This window comes from Phascolarctos cinereus, unplaced genomic scaffold (genome assembly GCF_003287225.1).
Source record: "Phascolarctos cinereus isolate Bilbo 61053 unplaced genomic scaffold, phaCin_HiC Scaffold_1;HRSCAF=81, whole genome shotgun sequence".
Taxonomy (NCBI): Eukaryota; Metazoa; Chordata; class Mammalia; order Diprotodontia; family Phascolarctidae; genus Phascolarctos; species Phascolarctos cinereus.
Genome location: NW_027555514.1, coordinates 176,625,008 through 176,645,937, shown reverse-complemented (window position 1 = coordinate 176,645,937; position 20,930 = coordinate 176,625,008). Strand labels below are relative to the sequence as shown.

Below are 20,930 nucleotides of genomic sequence, written 5' to 3'. Positions count from 1 at the left end.
AGAACACAAGTCCTGGAATTGGGGCAACTATACCCAATGTTTGGCTCTGTCTTTTCTAACTGAATGACCCTAGACCCTAGTGGCCCTACAACTCTCTGAGCTTTAGATCTTCATCTGTAAAATTAAGGGGTTGCACAGAACACATGAATGGTCTCTAAATTTCCTGAGATTTCTCCCATTCAATACATGACATTAGTCTGAAATGTTTATGGTGGCAGTTGCATGCTTTTTGTTTGTTTGTTTTTTTCTGTGGAGGCTTTTCAGAGCACTTTTATATATAAGATTACAACCTTCAATGAATGAAGTATCTTGAAAGATCCCCTAGTTTTGTGTGCTTTTAAGTTTTTACTGTAGTCCTTCTTCCAGTATGTCAGGTTCAAAACTTTGATGTTATCCTAGACTCTTCACTATCCCTTACCCTTAGTACTCTAGTACAATGAATAGAATGCTGGAAATGGAGTAAGGAAAAATTGACTTTTTGAGTCCTGCTTGTGCTAAAATTATATCCTATTCTGGTTGTCCTGGCTACCTCCCTACTTCATTAGTAGAGTAAGTATGAAGTAGCCAGAATAAAAGGGCAATAGCGGGAAGTAAGATTGCCAAGGGAAACCTGGAAGTCACATACAAACCATCCCAAAGATTGAAGGAGTATAATTTACAAATGGTATCACATACTAACTAAAATTCACATCTTAGTAATATGCACTGAATCAGCAAAAGCCATCTAGGTACCATTTGGTCCTATTAGATGCAAATCCCAGACAAATTCCAGACCTCCATAGTAAAGACCAGCAAATCACCAAATGTTGCTGAAAATTTTGAGATGATGTTGAAATATTAATTTAAAAGTTTTATTTACAACTTTGAGATGATTTTGGATATGTTAGTAAACTAACCCTATGGTGGCACAGGTAAGAATTAATCTGCTTTCCCCCCCAAAAAAAAACCCTATAAAATGAGCCTTCAAACTCTTATTCCCTAAGAGTCCATGCTGACTGGTGCTCCCAACATTAATCCATGGTTATGTGAGTGATATTCTATGCCTTTTCCAGTTTTCAACCTCTTCTTCATTCTCTCTGTGTTCCTTTACTATCCATCCCCTCTCCACACATCATCTGCCTGTTGAGATAGATGTAGATAGATAGACCAATAGATAGTATAGATATGGATATAGGTAGATAGATAAACTTGTCCAGTTATACTCTAACTGATGGGCATCCTCTGTTTCCAATATTTTTTCAACACTTCAACCAAAAGAGTTGATTATATATACACATATAGGGGTGTGTGTGTGTGTGTGTGTGTGTGTGTGTGTTGTGGTAAAATATCCTTTTTCTCCTTCTTTGATCTTTTTAGGGTACAGTCCTGGTAGCGGCATTGCTGGGTCAAAAGGTATGGACAGTTTAACAGGTTTTACTTTAAAGAATTTGTTTTTCTAATGGGCCTTCCAGCATCTCAAAAAATCCAGATATTTTTCTGTTTTTTTTTTCACCTTATCCAATCTGATGGGTGTGAGATGGTACCTCTCAATTGATTTAATTTTAATTTCTCTAATTATTAGTGATTTAGAAAATTTTTCATTGTCTACTGATAGCTTAGATTTCTTCTAAAAACTGCCTATTCATATCTCTTGACCATGTATTAGTTGGAAAATAACTCTTATTCTTAAAAATTTGACCTAGTTACCCATGGTTATTAGAAATGACATTTTAGAAATTAGAAATTCTCTTTAACAGAGAAACTTGCTGCAAAGTTTGTTCCAAGTTTCCTTCTTTTCTTTCAATTTTAGCTACAATAGTTTTATTTGTGAAAAAACTTTAATTTTATGTAATAAAAATTGTCCATTTTACTTCCTATATACATCTCTATCTCTTGTATGGTCATGAATGCTTTGTCAGTCCTTAGATCTGACAAGTAATTTCTTTTATGATCCACTAATTTCATTATGTCGCCGTTTATGTCTAAATAATGCATGTATCCATTTAACATATATATAATATATTCATATATATACATACATACATACACACATATAAAGATAGAGAGAATATTGATCTTAATTTATACCTAAATCTAAACATGAAAAAACAAGAAATAAATTAACAAATATAATATTAGAAAATTTAGATATGATAGAATTCTGGAGAATATTATACAAGGATAGAAAAGAATACATCTATTTCTCCACTGCGCATGACACCTTCAAAAAATTTACCATTATTAGTGCATAAAACCTCACAACCAAATGCATAAAAGTAAAAATATCACATTTACCCCTTTCAGGCAATAATACAATTCAAATTAAATTTAATAAAGGGACATGGACGCATAGATGAAAAATTAACTAGAAATTAAATAATGTAATTCTAAAAAATGAATGGGTTAAGGGACAAATCAAAGATATAATCAATAATTTTGTTAGATACAATTACAACAATGAGATAACATTCCAAAATTTTTATGATGCTGTCAAAGCAGTGCTTAGGAGAAATAATTATCTCAAAACATCCACCAATAAAAGAGAGAAACAGATCCATGAATTGGGCATGCAAATAAAAAAAAAACTAGAAAAAGTGCAAATTAAAAATCGTTAAACCCCAAAATGGAAATCCTGAAAGTAAAAGGAAAGATTAATAAAGTTGAAAATAAAAAACACTTGAACTAATCAATACAGCTAGCAGATTGTTTTATGAAAGAAACAATAAAATAGGCAAATGACTGGTTAATTTATTTTTTATAAAGAATGAAGAAACACAAATTATTTGTCTCAAAAATGAAGAGTGAATAAACCACAAATGAAGGTGAAATTAGAGTATTCAGTAGGAGTTATTTTGCCCAATTATATGCCAGTAAAATTGACAACCTAGATGAAATGAAGTAATGTTTAAAGAAACATAAACTGCCCAGATTAACAGAAGAGGAAAGAAAATCATTAAATAGCTCAATCTTAGGAAAAAGTAATAAAACAAGACATAAGTGAGCTTCATAAGGAAGAATCTCCAGGACCAGATGGATTTACAAGTGAATTCTACCAAATCTTAAAAAATTGATTACTCCCAATACTATATAAACTATTTGAAAAAATAGGCAAAGTAAGAGTCCTATCAAATTCCTGCTATGATACAAACAAGGTTTTAATACCTAAACCAGTGAGAGCAAAAACAAAGAAAGAAAGTTATAGGCTAATTTCCTTAATTAATATCAGTATAAAAATTTAAAATAAAACAGCAACAAGAAAGTTATAGCAATATATGTTATAAAATCATATACTGTGGCCAAGTAGGATTTGTAACAAGAATGCAAGGCTAATTCATTATTAAAAAAGAAAAACAAAAACCATCAGCATTATTGACCATATCAATAACAAAAACAACAAATCATATGATTATCTTAATAGATGTAGAAAAAGCTTTTGAGATAATACAACATCAATTCCTACTAAAACCACTAAAAGGCTTAGGAATAAATGGAGTCTTTCTTAAAATTATAAGTAGCATTAATCTAAAACCAAGAGCAAGCATTATATATATAACAGGGATAAATTAAAAGCCTACCCAATAAAATTTTACTGGTAAGTAAGAATATCCATTATAACCATTATTATTCAATGTCATGCTATAAATGCTAGCTGTAGCAATAAGACAAGGAAAGGAAATTGAAATACTAAAATTAAGCAATGAGAAAGCAAATATATCACTCTTTACATACAGATGGTAACAAGGTATGAATAAAGAACCCTAGAGAATCACAAAAATACTAATTGAAACAATTAACAACTTTTGTGAACCTGCAGAATATAAACTAAACCCAAGTAAATCATCAGTATTTCTATAGACCAAGAACAAAACACATCAGGAAAGGATAGAAAGAGAAATAATAAAATTTAAAATAACTGCAGACAATATAAAATACTTGGGCATGTTCCTGAGAAAACAAACCCAGGGACAATCTAAAAACAATTACAAAAAAACTTTTCACACAAATGAAGTCATATCTAAACAACTGGAAAAATATTTATTGCTCATGGGCAACTTGAGCCAATATAATACAAATGATGATTCTACCTAAATTAATTTATTTATTCAGTCCCATACCAATCAAAATACTAAAACGTACTGTATAGAGCTAGAAAAACTAATAACAAAATGTATGTGAAAGAACAGAAGGTCAAGGCTACCAAGGAATCCATTTTTAAAAGGGAAGGAAGGTGGATTAGCTTAACCAGATCCCAAAATCTATTACCTAAGGGGTAATCATCAAAACAAACTGGTACTGGCTAAATAGAGTGGTGGATCAGTGGAATAGATTAGATACATAATACATAATAGTAAATGACTATAGAAATTTAATATTTGGTAAACTGAAAGATGAAAGTTTATAGAACAAGAACTCACTATTTTACAAAATATGCTGAGAAAACTGGAAAGCAATTTAGCAAAGACTAAATATAGACCAACATTTCACACCCTATACCAAAATAAAGTCAAAATGGGTCCATTATTTAGACATGAAGAATTATATCATAAGGAAATTAGGTGAGCATGGAAAATTTTACCTGCCATATCTATGGATAAGGGAAGAATTTAAAGCCAAAAAAGTGATAAAGAGCCTCATGGAAAGTAAAAGAGATAATTTTGCTTATGTTAAATTAAAAAGGTTTCTTTCTTTCATAAACATAAACAATACAGCCAAAATTGGAGTAAATAGAAAAATTGGGGAAACTCCTACAGCAAATTTCTCTGATAAGGATACCATAGGAAAAGAAGTCAAATTTATTAAAATAAGAGCCATTTCCCCAATTGATAAATGATAAACTGAACAGGTAGTTTACAGAAGAAGAAATCAAAGTTATCAATTGTCACATGAAAAAAATGCTCTAAATTACTACTGATTAGAGAAATGTAAATTTAAATGATGAGATATGGCATTGTACCTATCAAATGGACTAACATGACACAAAAGGAAAACGCTAAATGGTAAAGGGGGGATTGGAAAAGTTGAGACAGTAATTCACTGTTGGTAGAGTTGTGAATAAGTCAATTATTCAGGAGGCCAATAAGGAACTCTGTCCAAAGGGCCATAAAACCATACATAAACTTTGACCCAGCAATACCACAACTAGGTCTGTATCCCAAAGAGATGGGACAAGCAAGGAAAATTCCCTCTTTCTACAAAAATACTTATAGCAGCTCTTTTTGTAGTGGCAAAGGATTGGAAATCAAAGAGATGCTCATCAATGGCGAGTGGATGAACAAGTTGTTGGTTGTGATGGAATACTATTGTACCATAAGAAATGATAAACAGGATGGTTTCAGAAAAAAATTAAACTAATATTTTTAAAAAGTTGAATATTAAAAAATTTACAAAAATCTGGGAATATTAATGAAATATATATATTAAAAAGTAATAATGGGTCATGGAACAAATCATAGAAATAATCAATAAGTTCCTTAAAATGACAATAATAATATGACATAAAATAAAATTTGTGGGATGCAGCTAGTTCAACACAGTAAAAATGTATTTTTACGGTACTCACTTATATTAATAAAAGAGATCAACAAATTAGGTATGCACCCAAAAAACCTTAGAAAGCCAAAAAAATTAAAACACCAAGTTAAACAACCAAATAGGGATTCTGAAGACAAATGGTTAAATTAACAAAATTAAAAGTTAAAACTTATTGAAACAATAAACAAAATGGAAAATTTTGGGGGGGAAGCAATAAAATACACAAACCTTTATCTAATTTTATTTAAAAGAGCCAAATAAACTTACTAGTATCAAAAATAAAAATGTAAATACATAACTAATAAAGAAGAAATACAACAAATTATTAGGCTCTATTTTGCCAAAATACATACTGGTAAAATTGACCATCTAAATTAAATAGATGAATATTTACAAAAATATAAATTCCCCTCATTATTAGAAGAAATATAATGCTTAAAGAACCATATGTTAGAAAAAGAAATTGAACAAGATATAAATGAACTCCCCAAGGGGAAAACAAAAATAGAGCACTAAATGAGATTACATGTAAATTCTACCAAATATTTAAAGATCAACTAATTCCAATATTACATAAGCCATTTGAAAAAGGTGTAATGAGGTTATTATTGTTTTTCTTTGGACAGAACCATTTAAGCTGAGGAATGAGAAGGTATGGCATTGTAAGCAAGTCATTATATCATTACATGCACATATTCCTGCCAATGCATGCTGCAATTCCCGACAATGCACCATACACTCACCTGCCAACACTTGTTTGTTAAGACCTGTTGGTAGACTTGAGTACTGATCAGTTATAACTTGAATTTTATGTGCTTATTTGGATAATAATGTAATCACTACAACTTTAACTGTTACACAACAGATGAAACATGTATAAATGATTTTTCAAAATTTTCTTATATTTTCTTCTTTATTTATGCTTCCACCTCCCCCTTATTTTTATTTAATGCCCCACAATTGCACCCAAGGATACTACTGCCTCCCTGGATCATTCTAGCACTCCCCAGGGGGTGGTATCACTCACTTTGGGAACCTATGACAGGATGAGGGTATATACGATTATGAATATCTTATAACTTTAGTTTTCCAAATATATTATCCTAGTTACAAGCATGATACATCATTAAATGTTATGACTCTTGATAACTCAACGGTTACCTACATTCCTTGCACAACTGATCAACATTCAGCTGAAAATAAGACATCACCAATACTATTAGAATCAGGTAAGTATCATTGTTCATGCATTAAGCATTATTCTTTAAGTAAAAAAGAAAACTTTAAGAAGGGTTTAATAACAGAAACATTTATTTTTCCAAGATAAAGCAGTTGATAATCTATAAGTCTATATCTGGTCTCTAGATGAACTAATAAAATAAAGTCAAATTAAAAAGCTAATGAATATTATGTATTCAAGCAAAACAAAGATGTAGATGCATAACTAAGTATATTATGTTAAAAAAAAACCCCAAACTTCTTGTGTTTCAAGGTTGCAAAAATGAATCTGGTTCACCCATGTGGATATATGTAATGATGGGAAACATGCTACGTGGGATTGGGGAAAGTCCACTCGGACCTCTGGGACTCACATATATTGATAATTTTGCTAAAGAAGGACATTCTCCTTTTTACATAGGTAATGTACCTTTGTCATCCTCGGCTCTGTTTTATCCTTTCACTTTATTTCTTTTTTTACAAAAATAAATAATATACTTGACCCAGCAGAAACTACTACTCTGATTAGTTCACTTCAGTTTAAAAAATTCATCATTTATTTATTTTTAACATTTTTGAGTTCCACATTCTCTCCTCCCCACCTGCCTCTCCACCACCCACTGAGAAGACAAGTAATATTATAGCACTTATACACGTGCTGGTTTAGGGCTTTGGGGAGTGAAGAGCATGCAAAACATTTCCACATTGACCATATCACAAAAAGCAAGAAAAATAAATTGAGAAAACTGTACTTCAATTTACACTCAGAGCTCAGAAATTCTTTTTTGGGGGGTGGATAGCATTTTCATCATCAGTCCTTTAGAATTAGACAAGTTTTTCACAGTTGATCACGATCAAAATAATGTTGTTACTGTATATAGTTCTATTCTAGTTCTCCTCACTTCACTTTGCATCAATTTATAGAGGTCTTCCAATGTCTTTCTGAAATCACTGCCCTCATTATTTCTTATAGTGCAACAGCAGTACATCTCAACCATGTGCCACAACTTATTCAGCCACTCCCCAATTGATGAGTACCTCCTCAGTTACCAATTGTTTGCCACCACAGAGTTGCTAGAAATATTTTTGTGCACATAGGTCCTTTTCCTTTGATCTCTTTGGGGTACAATCCTAGTAATGGTATTTCTGGGTCAAAGAGTATATAGAGTTTTATAGATTTGGGGGATAGTTTCAAATTGTTCTCCAAAATGATTTGGATGAGTTCCAACTCCACCAACAATTCATTAGTGTACCTATTTTTCCTCATCCGTTCCAGTATTTGTCATTTCTATAGGTATGAGTTGGTACCTCAGAGTTGTTTTACTTTGTCTTTCTTCCAGAGAGCTTTTTCATTTGATTATGGATAGCTTTGATTTTTCTCTTCTGAAATCTGCCTGTTCCTATCCATTGACAATTTATCAACTGGAGGATGGCTCTTATTTTCATGAATTTGTCAGTTCTCTATATATTTGAGAAAAGAAACATTCATCAGAGAAACTTGCCATATATATTTTTTTGACATCACTTCATTATCTGTGGTATCTTTTATCAAAATTTTGTTTCCTTGTCTTTTAATTAGGTCAATTTTTGTTTTTCCTTTGTCTGATATCATGATTGCTACCATTGCCTTTTTTGCTTCTGCTTAAGCATAATAGATTCACTTCTATCTCCCTATTTTAAGTCTGTTCATGTGTCTTTATGTTTCAAGTTTGTCTCTTGTAAACAACATATTGTTGGATTCAAGTTCCTGATTCATTCTATTAAATGCTTCCATTTTATAAGTGAGCTCATCCCATTCATATTCACTAACTGCATTTCCCTCCATTTTATTTTTTTCTGTTTATCCTTCTCTGTCTTTTTATCTTGTCCCTCCTCCAGAGTTTGTTTTGTTTCTGACCACTGCCTCCCTTAATGTTCTCTCTCTTTTATCAATTCCCTCCACTTCTCTATCCCCTTCTGCTCCTATTTCCTCGTTAGGTAAGATAAATTTCTATATCTAAGTATGTGTGTAGATAGATAAATAGGTAGATCTATATCTGTCCCACTTTGAACCAATTCAAAAGAAAATTAGGTTCAAGTACTGCCTTCACCACCCCTGCATCTTCACTCTAAAAATTCTTCATTGTGCACCTCTTTTATGTGAGATCATTTTCTCCATTCTATCTCCCCATTTCCCCTTCTCCCAATGCATCCTTCTTTCTCACTCCTTCATTTTTTGTATCATCTCAGCATAATCAACTCTGTCTATGCCTACTTCTAATTTCCTTAATAATGATAAAGTTCTTAGGAGTTATATGTACCTTCTTCCCATATGGTAATTTAAAAAGTTTAAAGTTATTAAATCTTTTATGTTTTTTTCTTTCATGTTTGCCTTTCTATGCTTCTTTTGAGTCTTGTGTTTGAATGTCAGATTTTCTGTTCAACTCTGGTCTTTTCATCAAGGTTTCCTGGAATTACAAGATTTCATTAAATGCCAATTTATTCCGCCAAAAGATAATACTTGGTTTTGCTGGGTACATTATTCTTGGTTGTAATCCTAGCTCCTTTGTCTTCTAGAATATAATATTACAAGCCTACTGCTCCTTTATGGTGGAAGCTGCTAAATATTATGTAATGTTTGCATCCATGATATGGGAATTGTTTATGTCTGACTTCTTGCAATAATTTTTCCTTGATATAAGAGCTCCAGAATTTGGCTATAATATTTTGAAAGTTTTCATTCTGAAATCATTGTCATGATGTGATCAATTAATTCTTTCAATTTTTATTTTAACGTCTAGATCTAAGATGTCAGGACAGTTTTCTTATATAATTTTTTTTTGAAGTATGATGTCTAGTCTCCTTTTTTGATCATTGCTTTCAGGTAGTCCAATAATTAAATTATACCTCTTCATTCTTTTTTTTTTCCAGGTGAGTTGTTTTTCTCATTAGTTATTTTACATTTTTATTCTATTTTTCATTCTTTTGATAATATTTTATTTGTTATTTTTTATTAATTAATTTGTTTTTAATTTTCAACATTCACTCCCACAAGATTTTGAGTTCCAAATTTTCTCCCCATCTCACCCCTCCCTCCACCACAAGATAACATGCATTCTGCATACCTTTCCTCTAATCTATCCTCCTTTCTATCTCAACCCTCCCCCCTTTCTTATCCTCTTCCCCTTTTATTTTGCTGTAGGGCAGGATAGATTTCTATATTCCATTGCTTGTATATCTTTTTCCCAGTTGCATGTGAAAACGATGTTTAAAATTTGTTTTTAAAACTTTGGGTTTCAACTTTTCTCCCTTCCTCCCTCCCCACCCACCCTCATTGAGAAGGCAAGCAACTTGATACAGGTTATACCTGTGTAGTCATGCAGAACACTTCCATAGTAGTCATGTTCAAAAAAGTCACTGGCTTCCAATTGGTCCACTGTAATTTTTAAGGAAGTATTTTCTTCAGTGAGCTTTTGGACTTCCTTTTCCATTTGCCCAATTCTGCTTTTTAAGGTATTCTTCTCCTCATTGGCTTTTTGGACCTCTTTTGCCATTTGGGTTAGGCTATTTTTAAGGTGTTATTTTCTTCAGTATTTTTGGGGTCTCCTTTAGTAATCTGTTGACTTGTTTTTTTTCATGATTTTCTTGCATCACTCTCATTTTTTTCCCCAGTTTTTCCTCTACTTCTCTTACTTGTTTCTCAAAATTCTTTTTGATCAGGGCTTTCAGATAGTCCAATAATTTTTAAATTCTCTGTCTAAATTTTCCTCTACTTCTCTTACTTGTTTCTCAAAAACCTTTTTGAGCTTTTCCAGGGCCTGAGACTGTTTCACATTTTTCTTGGAGGCTTTAGACGTAGGAGCTTTGACTTTGTTGTCCTCTTCTGGTTGTATGTTTTGATCTTCTTTATAATGATAGAAAGATTCTATGGTCTGCCTTTTTTGTGCAGTTTGTTCATGTTCCTGGCCAATTACTTAACTTCTTTTTTTGTGCTTTTTAGTGAGGCATTCGGGGTTAAGTGACTCACCCAGCTAGTAAGCGTCAAGTGTCTGAGGCTGAATCTGAACTCAGTTCCTCCTGACTCCAAGGTCTAAGCTCTATCTACTGTACCCAATTACTTAACTGCTAAACTCTTTGTTAAGGTAGAGATCTGCTTCCAGTGTGTAGAATTTACTGTCCCAAACATTGGGGGTTTTGTGCAACTATTTTCAAAGACACTTCTAAGGACCTGTAAATTTTCAGTTCATCCAAAGTGGTATGATCAAGGGTGGGGTGTCTACTCCTTTCCTGGCCTGTGCTCTGGTCTATGAGTTACCACAAGCACTCTTTTCTGCCTTGGAACTGTGAGGAGGATTTTCCCTCCAAGCCACTACAAACTCCACCATGCCAGTACTCCTCTTTGCCCCAGGACTGCCACCCAAAACTGTGACCCAGATCCAAGCATGAGCAAAGCAAGAGATTCCTGTCTCAGCACCAGCCAAGAGATACCTGAAATCCCCCTCTAATCAGCCACTTGATTCCCCCTCTGTCTGTGGGCCAACAGCTCTGGAAGCAGCTGCCACCCTAGGGCTGCTCCAGGATTGAGACTGCAACCAAACTTCTCTCTCACCGGGGTCACAGACCTTTCCTACTGACCTTCTAAGTTGTCTTTGGCATTTGTGGATTGAGAAGTCTGGAAACCACCACAGCTGCACATGATTCAGTCCCTTGAAGCCTGCTCCAGGCTGAGGCCTGGTCTTTGCCTGTGCACCCATGCTGAAGTGCACTTCTCTCCTAGCCTGGAGCAATAGACTTTTCCAATCAACCATCCAGGTTGTCTTGGCCTGGAAATTTGTTTTACTTTGTATTTTTGTGGGTTCTACTGCTCTAGAATTTGTTTAGAGCTATTTTATAGGTATTTAGAGGTGTTTGAGGGACAACTCAAGCAAGTCCTTGCTTTTACTCCACCATCTTGGCTCTGCCCCCTGTTTTATTGTTTCTTAATGTCTCACAGAACATTGGCTTTCCTTTGCTTAATTTGAATTTTTGAGTATTTTTTTTCTTTAGCTCATTTTTTACCTCCTTTTTCATTTAGCCTATTCTGCTTTTTAAGTTATTTTCTTTCTCGAATTTTTATGCCTCTTTTACCATTAGGCCAATTTAAAGTACTTTTTTCTTTAGTATCATTTGTGTCTCTTTTACCAAGCTGTTAATTCTTTTTTTTTCACAATATTCTTCCATTACTCTCATTTCTATATGAAATTTCCTCTGTCAGACATCACTTTCTTCAACTCTTCTAGGAATTGGACTTACACCCAACTATCATTTTCATTTGAGGCTTTGGTTCTAAGGATTCTTACATTGTTGTCTCTTTCTGAGTTTCTGTCTTTGTCTCCCCTGCCACTATAATAACTTTTTATGGTCCAGTTCTTTTTATTGTTGTTGTTTGCTCATTTTCCAGTCTGTTTCTTGACTTTGAACTTTATGTTAAGGCTGGGTTTTGCTCACATGGGTATTGGGAGGCACTGTTCCAAGCATTAGGCTTTTTAATGCTGCTACTTTAAGAGCTAATAATGGGGTGTGTACAAGTTTTTCGTGCTTCCAATATGGTGTGATTAGGGGAGAGGTGACTGTTTTCCTGTGGTGTGTACTCTGGTGTTTACCCAGGAAGGGCCCTGATCCCCTGTAGCTTCAAGAACTAGTGTTTCTCTTGGCCCTGGAACTGTGACTAGGTCTTCTACTTTCCTTCAGACACAAGTGGTCAGGCCCTCTGCTTCCTTGTGAGTTATGAAAAGAATTCCTCTCATCCCTCTCTGAACTGGAACAGCAACCCAGAACTGCATATGGGAAATAAAGTTGCTAATCAGCATCAGCTGCACCTAGTGCCAGGAAAGACTCTGTAATTTTTTCTGATCAGTCGTACAAAGCCCTTACTACCTCTGGGCTGAGAGTTCCTGAAGCTGCTGCTGCTGTTATTATATTTGCTTCCAGGGCCTAGTTTGCTGGTGCTGTTACCGTATGCATTCAGGTTTCACAGACTTTGTTTTTGCTGACCTCCTGAGTTTTCTTAGGCTGGAAAAATGCATCATCCTCACCTTTTGTTGGCTCTGCCACTCCAAAAATTTTGAGTTGTAATTTTAAAGTTGTTTGGAAAGGAATGTTTAGAGAGTTTGCCTGGGTTGCTGCCTCTAATCTGTTATCTTAGCTTTGTTGTTGATATTTAAAGGACTTTATTACCAAGCAAGGTAAAGATATGAATATATGCTAAATTAACAAAGAGGGAAATTATAGAACGTGTAATTATTGATTCTGGTCCTTTATTCACAATTAGAAAAAAAATCTTCTTTTTTAATTCCTCATCATCTTCCTCCGTGACCAAGCTAGCTCAACTCTATATGGGCTGGATGTTAAATATAGCCCTAGGTTTTTAAGTAATGGAGATTCTTTTTTCTTCAGCCAAAGACAAGGTTTATTAAAACATCCACCATATTGACCAGACTCTTAAGGAGTCTGAACATTAGTGAGCTATTAGGTAGATTATAAGAATCTGAGAAGTGGCTAGATTATAAGAATCTGAGCATCTTAATGGAGATAAGATGGATCTTATATACAGAAAGACTATGGGAGCAGATCTAGGAGTGGCCAAGTAGTCTATGAGGTAATAGAACTCCAGGGACCTGGACCACCTGTGGCCAAGGGAGAAAGGAGCCTAGATAGGATTAAGGGTGGTAAGTGGCCTGGGGCCATAGGGAGGTAAGACACTGGAGGGCTAGGTTAGGTTAAGGGCAACTGAGGATTGGGAGGTTGGGTGTAGGCAATAACAAAAGGCCAGTTGATGAGATGATAGCCTCAGGCAAACCCCAGAGATTTGGCCATATGGGAAAGTCCGCGGTTTTTCCTTTTTGGGGTCTAGATCCTATCCTCATCATCCCCCCCCCCAAACAAATGGGATCCAAATTCTTTAGGGATAAGGGGAGAAGGTCTTGGCTTCTGAAACTGCTTCCTGCTGGGAAGGGACATAGAGCTGTCCCTGCCTCAAGGGGGTCCTAAAAAGGAGGTTGACTGGAACCAAGCACAGGCTGCATCCAGGGAACAATGGGGGGACACTGGCTGGTACCCCATGTTTTCTATCAACTGTAGGTGAATGGCCTGTAGTCTAGAAGAATCTGATAGAAAAGACTGCAGGGCCCAAATGACAGGATAAAACATCCTTAGCTCTGTTTGGATTCAGATAATGCAGTTTTCCAACCATGAAGTATCAAATCCACCTCATAGCCAGACTCAGGAATAGCCAGGTGGGCAATATTTCTTTTCAAAGGAACAGAATGGGGGACTGAGCCAGGGGATCCCATCTTAGACTGAGGCTAACATTGTCCTCTCATCTTTTCCTGATGCTGACTTCCCACCAGTATCACATTCTCTGAGTATCTTGTGGCATTTCTCTCAGATGGTGGATTATTGGTTATCAATGGATTATGATCCATCAGACAACTCAAAATAAAATCCTAGGAGCTTTTACCTTAAACAGCAAGTTTCATTAATCACAGCTTAGGAAAAACTTTTCCAGGATTTACATCTCAAACTTAAATTTGTCCTGGTGTAAAAAGCCAATCATTAGAGATTTCTATACACTTGCATATTCTCAGCAAGCCATATATAACCCAAACAAGCTTTTTGGCTAGTTTACACATTAAAACAATAACCAACAATAGCCAAATTATTTTAGTGGTAACTAAATTATGAAAAGTTGCTTCACATAACTGATACAAAAAGTTCACCAACTTGAAACTTGAAACAAACCCATTATTAATCAGGTGACTTAAGTTTTGTTAAATACATTTCCAAATTACTTTACACGTCTCATCATTAGCAGTTAAAACTACAACTTTAAGAAGAGCATGCTTACCCAAGTTCACAGGCTGGCTTCATTACCTTGAGCAGGATGTGCTGAACCTGGGTGATGCTTCCAGGCAAAGGTTGCCCCAGGGCCCAAGGCCTTTCCCAGGGGGGCTCACACTATAGCTTATGCCCCTCCCTTCTTCTTCCTTTCCCAGGTGGGGGAGGGTGAAATCAAAGGTGAGGGGTAAAGAGTGAAACTCTCTTCTCCTATGAGAGGGGTTAACAGATATCCTCTTGACTCAAGGGAAGGGAGTGACTAGGTTGTAAAGAGATGTTTCAAAACTCCTTAATGATCAATCACAAAACCTCCAGAATCTGCCAAGATATTTTTAGCTGTTCTAACTTTTCCCTGTCACTTCCATGAAGGAGAATTCAGGTGTGTATAGGGAAGGGAGTAAGTAAGCCTCAGGGAACCAAAAAGCAACTGCAGTTTTCCCCAATTCCCTAGCACTTAGAGAATTGACAGAATTGGGCATACACTTGCACATAGGTCATGCGTCCTTGTCCTCTATGCTGTGGAAGGTGTACTCAGGTCCATGGCCTAGAACCAACCCAGTGTACTGAGAGCCTGAGAGGGTCAGGCTGAGTGCAAGACAGCCTGATAACTGTCTGCCTAAAAAGCACCTTCAAGTCTTGGTGCTTGGAGAGCTACCCCAACTGTAGAGCAAGAAAGGAGGTGGGGCAGGGGTTACATGTCTTCCAGTCTTGGCTGGAGAAGAACTTGGAGTTAGGCAGTTTCCCTGCACGGGCCACCAAAATGTTGAGATTTAGGGTTTTAGGGGTTCTGGGACCCCAAAATCATAAAATGTGGGTCCTGCCTGAAAGAATTTGACCCAAGCCCTCTTTCAGTCAAAGACAAGGTTTATTAGAACATCTGCCATATTGGCCAGTCTCTTAAGGAGTCTGAAAATTAATGAGCTATTAGATAGATTATAAGAATCTGAGAAGTGGCTAGATTTTAGGAATCTGAGCATTTGGCTAGATTATAAGAATCTGAGCTGAGATTAATTTTTTTTAAAATTTAAATAGTATTTTTCCCAATTACATATCAAGAAAAAATTAGCACTCAATTTTACAAGATATTGAGTTCCAAATTTTTTGATAGGCAGTTTGATATAATGTATCATGTAAAACATATTTCCATATTCATCACAGTTGTGGAAGAAGAAACAGATCACAAGGACATGAGGATGATCCAGAAAGAATTCAAGAGGCAGATTTTCTCCTAGTGAAGAGGGCTATATTGACACAAAAGTAGTGGGCTAGTCCTTAGGATTACTAGCAGCTTGGAGAAAGACAGAGGCTTGCTTTTGTATACAAATCTTATAATGCTCTGTCTCTTATTTGGTCATGAATTCTTCCCCTCTTCATAGATCTGAGAGATAGACTAATCCTTGTTCTTCTAATTTGATTGCTTCCCTGTCTATTGTACCTTTTAGTAAGATGTAGTTTCCTTCCTTATCTCTTTTAATTAGGTATATTTTTGCTTTTATTTTGTCCAAGATCAGTATTGCTGCACCTGTTTTGTTTGTTGGTCTTTTTTTTTTTTTACTTCAGCTGAAATATAATAGATTCTACTCCCACCCCTTACGTTTACTGTGTGGGTCTCTCTGCTTCAAGTGTGTCTCTTGTAAGCAATGTATTGCAAGATTCTGGTTTGTTTGTTTTTTTAATCTACTCTGGTGTCTTCTTCTGTTTTATGGGAGAGTTCATCCCATTTGCATTCCCCGTTTATGATTACTACCTGTGTATTTCCTTCCATCCTATTCTTCCTCCTGTTTGTTCTCTTTCTCCTTTCACTTTTTCCCACCTCACCAGTGTTTTGCTTCTGTCCACTGCTTCCCTCAATCTACTCTACTTTCTCTTAGTTCTCACCCCACCCACCTTAATCTTCTCTCCTCCTACTTCCCTATCAAGTAGGATAGATTTCTATATTCAACTGATTATGTATATTATTCCCTCTTTGAGCCAATGCTGATGAGAATAAGATACAAGTAATGCCCATTGCCTACCTTCCCATCTTCCTCTCCACTATAAAAGGTCTTTCTCACCTCTTCATGTAAGATAATTTGCCCCATTCTACCTCTTCCTTTTATCTGAACCCTTTGTACTCCTCTTTCTCATCCCTTAAATTTTTAATGTCATTCCCTCAAATTCACCTTCTGCCCATAGTGTCTATTTATTTATATTCCTTCTATCTGTACTCTTAAAGATACTATTTTAAGAATTACAAGTATCATCTTCCTGTGCAGGGATGTAAACAATTTATCTCTATTGAGCCTCTTATGTTGTCTTTTCCCTCTTTACTTGTTTATGCTTCTCTTGGTTCTTGATATTGAAGGTAAGATTTTTGGCCTCATTCTAGTCTTATCCTAATGAAGGATTGAAATCCTTCTATTTCATTGAATGACCATTTTTTCCCTGGTGTATTATGCTTTATTTTGCTGGGTAAGTGATTCTTCATTGTAGTCCTAGCTTCTTTGCCTTCTGGAATATCATGTTCCTCAACCAATGATCCTTTAATGTTGTAGCTGCCAGGTCCTACATGATCCTCATTATGACTCCTCAATATTTGAATTGTTTTCTTTCTGGTTGTATTTTCTCCTTGACCTGATAATTCTGGAATTTGGCTATGATATTCCTTGGAGTTTTCATTTGGGGATCTCTTTTAGGAGGTAATCAGTGAATTCTATTTTAGCTTCTTGTTCTAGGACCTCAGGGCATTTTTCTTCAATAATTTCTTGAAAAATACTGTCCAGGCTCTTTTTTTGATCATAGTTTTCAGGTAGACCAATACTTGTTAAATTCTCTCTTTTGAATCTATTTTCCAGGTCAGTTATTTTTCCAATGAAGTATTCTACATATTCTTGTATTTTTTCATTTTGTTTTTACTGATTCTTAATGTCTCATGGAGTCATTAGCTTCCATTTGCCTAATTCTAATTTTTAAGGAATCATTTTCTTCAGTTAGCTTTAGTACCTCCTTTTCCATTTGGCCAATTGTACTTCTTAAGGAGCTGTTTTCTTTTTTTTTTTTCTTGACTTACCTTTATAATAATATGCCATCAATTCTTTGATGAAAAAAGAATTGTCTTAAAGAAACCTATTTCTTCAGTAAATGATCACAGTGTTATATTTACAAAAAAAAAAAAGGTTGTTGGAGCCAATGAAAGAATTTTCCTTTTAATGATTGAATATTTTATATTCCAGGTCTTTTGCAATCACTGTCATTGATTGGCTCAGTACTAGGCTTTCTGCTAGGAGCATTATGTGGAAGAATGTATGTGGACATTGGATATGTAGACCTAAGTAAGTACAAGGAAATCAAAGCAATATATAAATTTATTCTCTTTTCATCATGCTTTGAAAGAATTCTATTCTAATTACAACTTATAATATCACTACATTGTAATATAAGATGAAATTATATTTTTCCCATTTTGCAAATATAGAAACCATGGGGAATGGTAACTAGAATAAATGTGAGGTTCTGTGCATATAAGTTTAATACAATTAACTGAAAGCAAACATTCAAATAATCATTTGGAATTTTTATTTGTTGCCAAATAATGAATCTCAACAAAATTAAGACCAATTTCCTTAATTAATATCAAAGCAAACATTTTAAATAAAATACTATCAAAGGAATTACAGCAATTTATGACAAAGATCATGCTCTACGACCGGCGGGGATTCATACTAGCAATGCAGGGTTGATTCAATATTCGGAAACTGTATGAATTATTGGCCATATCAATAACAACAACAAAAATACATGATTATATCAATAGATGTAGGAAAAAGCCTTTAATGACATACAATACTCATTCTTATTAAAATAGTAAAAAGCATAGGAATTAATAGAGTCTTTCTTGAAATGTTAAGTAGTGTCTATCTAAAATCAATACATGGTAGTAAATAACTATAGAAATCTAGTGTGTGAGAAACCCAAAAGTCCATGCTTTGGGGGTAAAAATACACCATTTGACAAAAAATTGCTAGGAAAACTGGAAATCAATTTTCAGAAACTAGGTATAGACCAACATCTTACACAGCATACCAAGATAAGGTGAAAATGGGTACCTGATTTATATCACAAGTCATATCACAAGTAAATTAAGAAAACATAAAAAGTATATCTCTTGGATCTATGAATGAGGGAAGAGTTTATGACCAAACAGAGACAGAGAGGACCATAAGAAGTAAAATCAATAACTTTGATTACATGGATTTAAAAGCTTTTGTACAAAAAAAAACCCTAATGTGGCCAAAATTAGAAGGAAAACTGTAAACTAGGGTGAGAGGAATTTTAGAGCAAGTTTCTCTGATAAAGGCCTCATTTCTCAAATATATAGGTAATGCACTCAAATTTGTAAAATATAATAGTCATTCCCCAGTTGATAAATGGTCAAAGGATATGAATAGGAAATTTTCAGAAGAAATCAAAGCTATCAATAGCCACATGAAAAATTATCTACACCACTACTGATTAGAGAAATGCAAACAAAAACAACTATGAGATACCACCTCACACTTATCATATTGACTAAAAAGACAGAAAAGGAAAATACAAATTTTAGAGAGGATGTAGAAAAATTAGGTCACTAATTCACTGTTGGTGGAGTTGTGTGCCAGTTCAACAATTCTGGAAAACAATTTGGTTCTCAGAGGGTGATAAAACTGTGCATACTTTTTGACCCAGCAATATCATTACTAGATCTGTATCCCAAAAAGATCAAGGAAAATGGAAAAGGACCTCTCTGTACAAAAATATTTAAAGTGACCCTTTTTATAGTGCAAAGAATTGGAAATTGAGGGTATGCCGATTAATTGGGGAACAGCTAAGCAAGTTTTGGTATATGATTGCCATGAAATACTATTGTGCTATAAGAAATGATGAATGGTTTCAGAAAAATCTGAGAAGATTTATATGAAGTGAGCAAAACCAGGAAAACATAATAACAGCAATATTACAGTGATCAACTGTGAATGATATTATATTCTAATCGAAACAATGAAAAACAAAAGCAAAAAAAGGCAATGGTCCAAGACAATTCTATAAGACCAAAGATGCAAAATGTTATCCATTTCCAGAGATATGATGAACTCAAAGTAGACTGAAACATTCTTTTTTAAAAAAATTTCTTCATGTTTCTTGATTTTTATTTTATTTTTTGCAACATGGCTAATATGTAAATATATTTTGCCTAACTTCACATGTATAATTGGTATATGTTTGCCTTCTCAGTGGGTGGGGAAAGTGCAGGAGGTAGAAAATTTAGAACTCAAATTTTTTTAAAAAAAATGAATATTTAAAACAAAAAAAATTAGTTGAAATAATACATGACTTCATTGACTTTGTGGACACTGTGGTGTTGTTGCTAGAGAAATTATTAGATGGTGACTAGTTGATCTCTGGAAAGCAGGAAGATGGAATCAATGGAATCTTACTTGAAAACCTTTTAGTTTTTATCTCAGTACAATCTTGACGTGACTAGTGAGAGTCTTGAGTCACCATTATGAGTGACTGGAGTAAGACTAAACTTGATTGCGTGACGTTGTTGAGGCAGTCTTCAAATATATGAGTTTGGTGTCAGTTTTGCCTTCCAGAGCCAACTAATACTTTTCAAAGTAAAAGTTCCAAGCAACTGACAAAAGTTATTAGTAAAAAGTGGTAAAATTATAACAAATATCAAATGATGATAATTATACTTAAGAAATTTTGCTTCACTTTCTACCATGGTGGAAAGAACATTTAACTATGCATCGAAAAAATGTGTATTCTACTCCCAGACCTACCATTATAGATATCACCTTAGGCAAGCCAATGTCTGGGTCTCAGTTGCCTCTGGCCACAGACAGTAAAATCAGGTAATCTCTAGGGCCTCTTCTGGCTCAGAAATTCCTATGAATATTCCTATATTATTACCAAAAAGAAAAGAAAGAAAGAAAAACACCCTGTAGAATTAATTTATTCTTTTGGGAAAAAATTCTGATTTCTCGGTAGTAGAAATATGAACTTAAAATAAAAAGGTAATGTATTTTGTGGAGCCTGAACCTCATTAAGGTTCAAAACCGGAATGAAATAAGACACTAATAAGTCATTCAACAGTTAATGAAATGAAATTTCCTTAGCTATAGCATAGAAAAGATATTTAACAAGGTTACAATAATACTTAACTTGGGTGGATACGGGTCCCTTTTACCTCATTACAGAAATGTGTCTGGTCACCAGGGCAAAGTGTGGTGGATTACTGGGTCTTGAGATTCAGCTAAATCTGAAGAACTCTGACTTCACATAAAAATTTGTGATAAGATCACAATTTGCCTACTTCCTTTACTAAG

The 20,930-nt window shown here is 34.6% G+C and overlaps 1 pseudogene across 1 annotated transcript in view; it reads left to right on the top strand.

Annotated features, from left to right (window-relative positions):
* LOC110213866 (solute carrier organic anion transporter family member 1B1-like) overlaps positions 1-20,930 on the top strand; it is a 93,433-nt pseudogene that overhangs the window by 26,689 nt on the left and 45,814 nt on the right. Inside the window, exons 6-8 of the transcript XR_013486977.1 lie at positions 6,619-6,740; positions 7,004-7,150; positions 17,796-17,894. The product of XR_013486977.1 is annotated as a solute carrier organic anion transporter family member 1B1-like (transcript). The remainder of the gene's footprint in view (positions 1-6,618; positions 6,741-7,003; positions 7,151-17,795; positions 17,895-20,930) is intronic.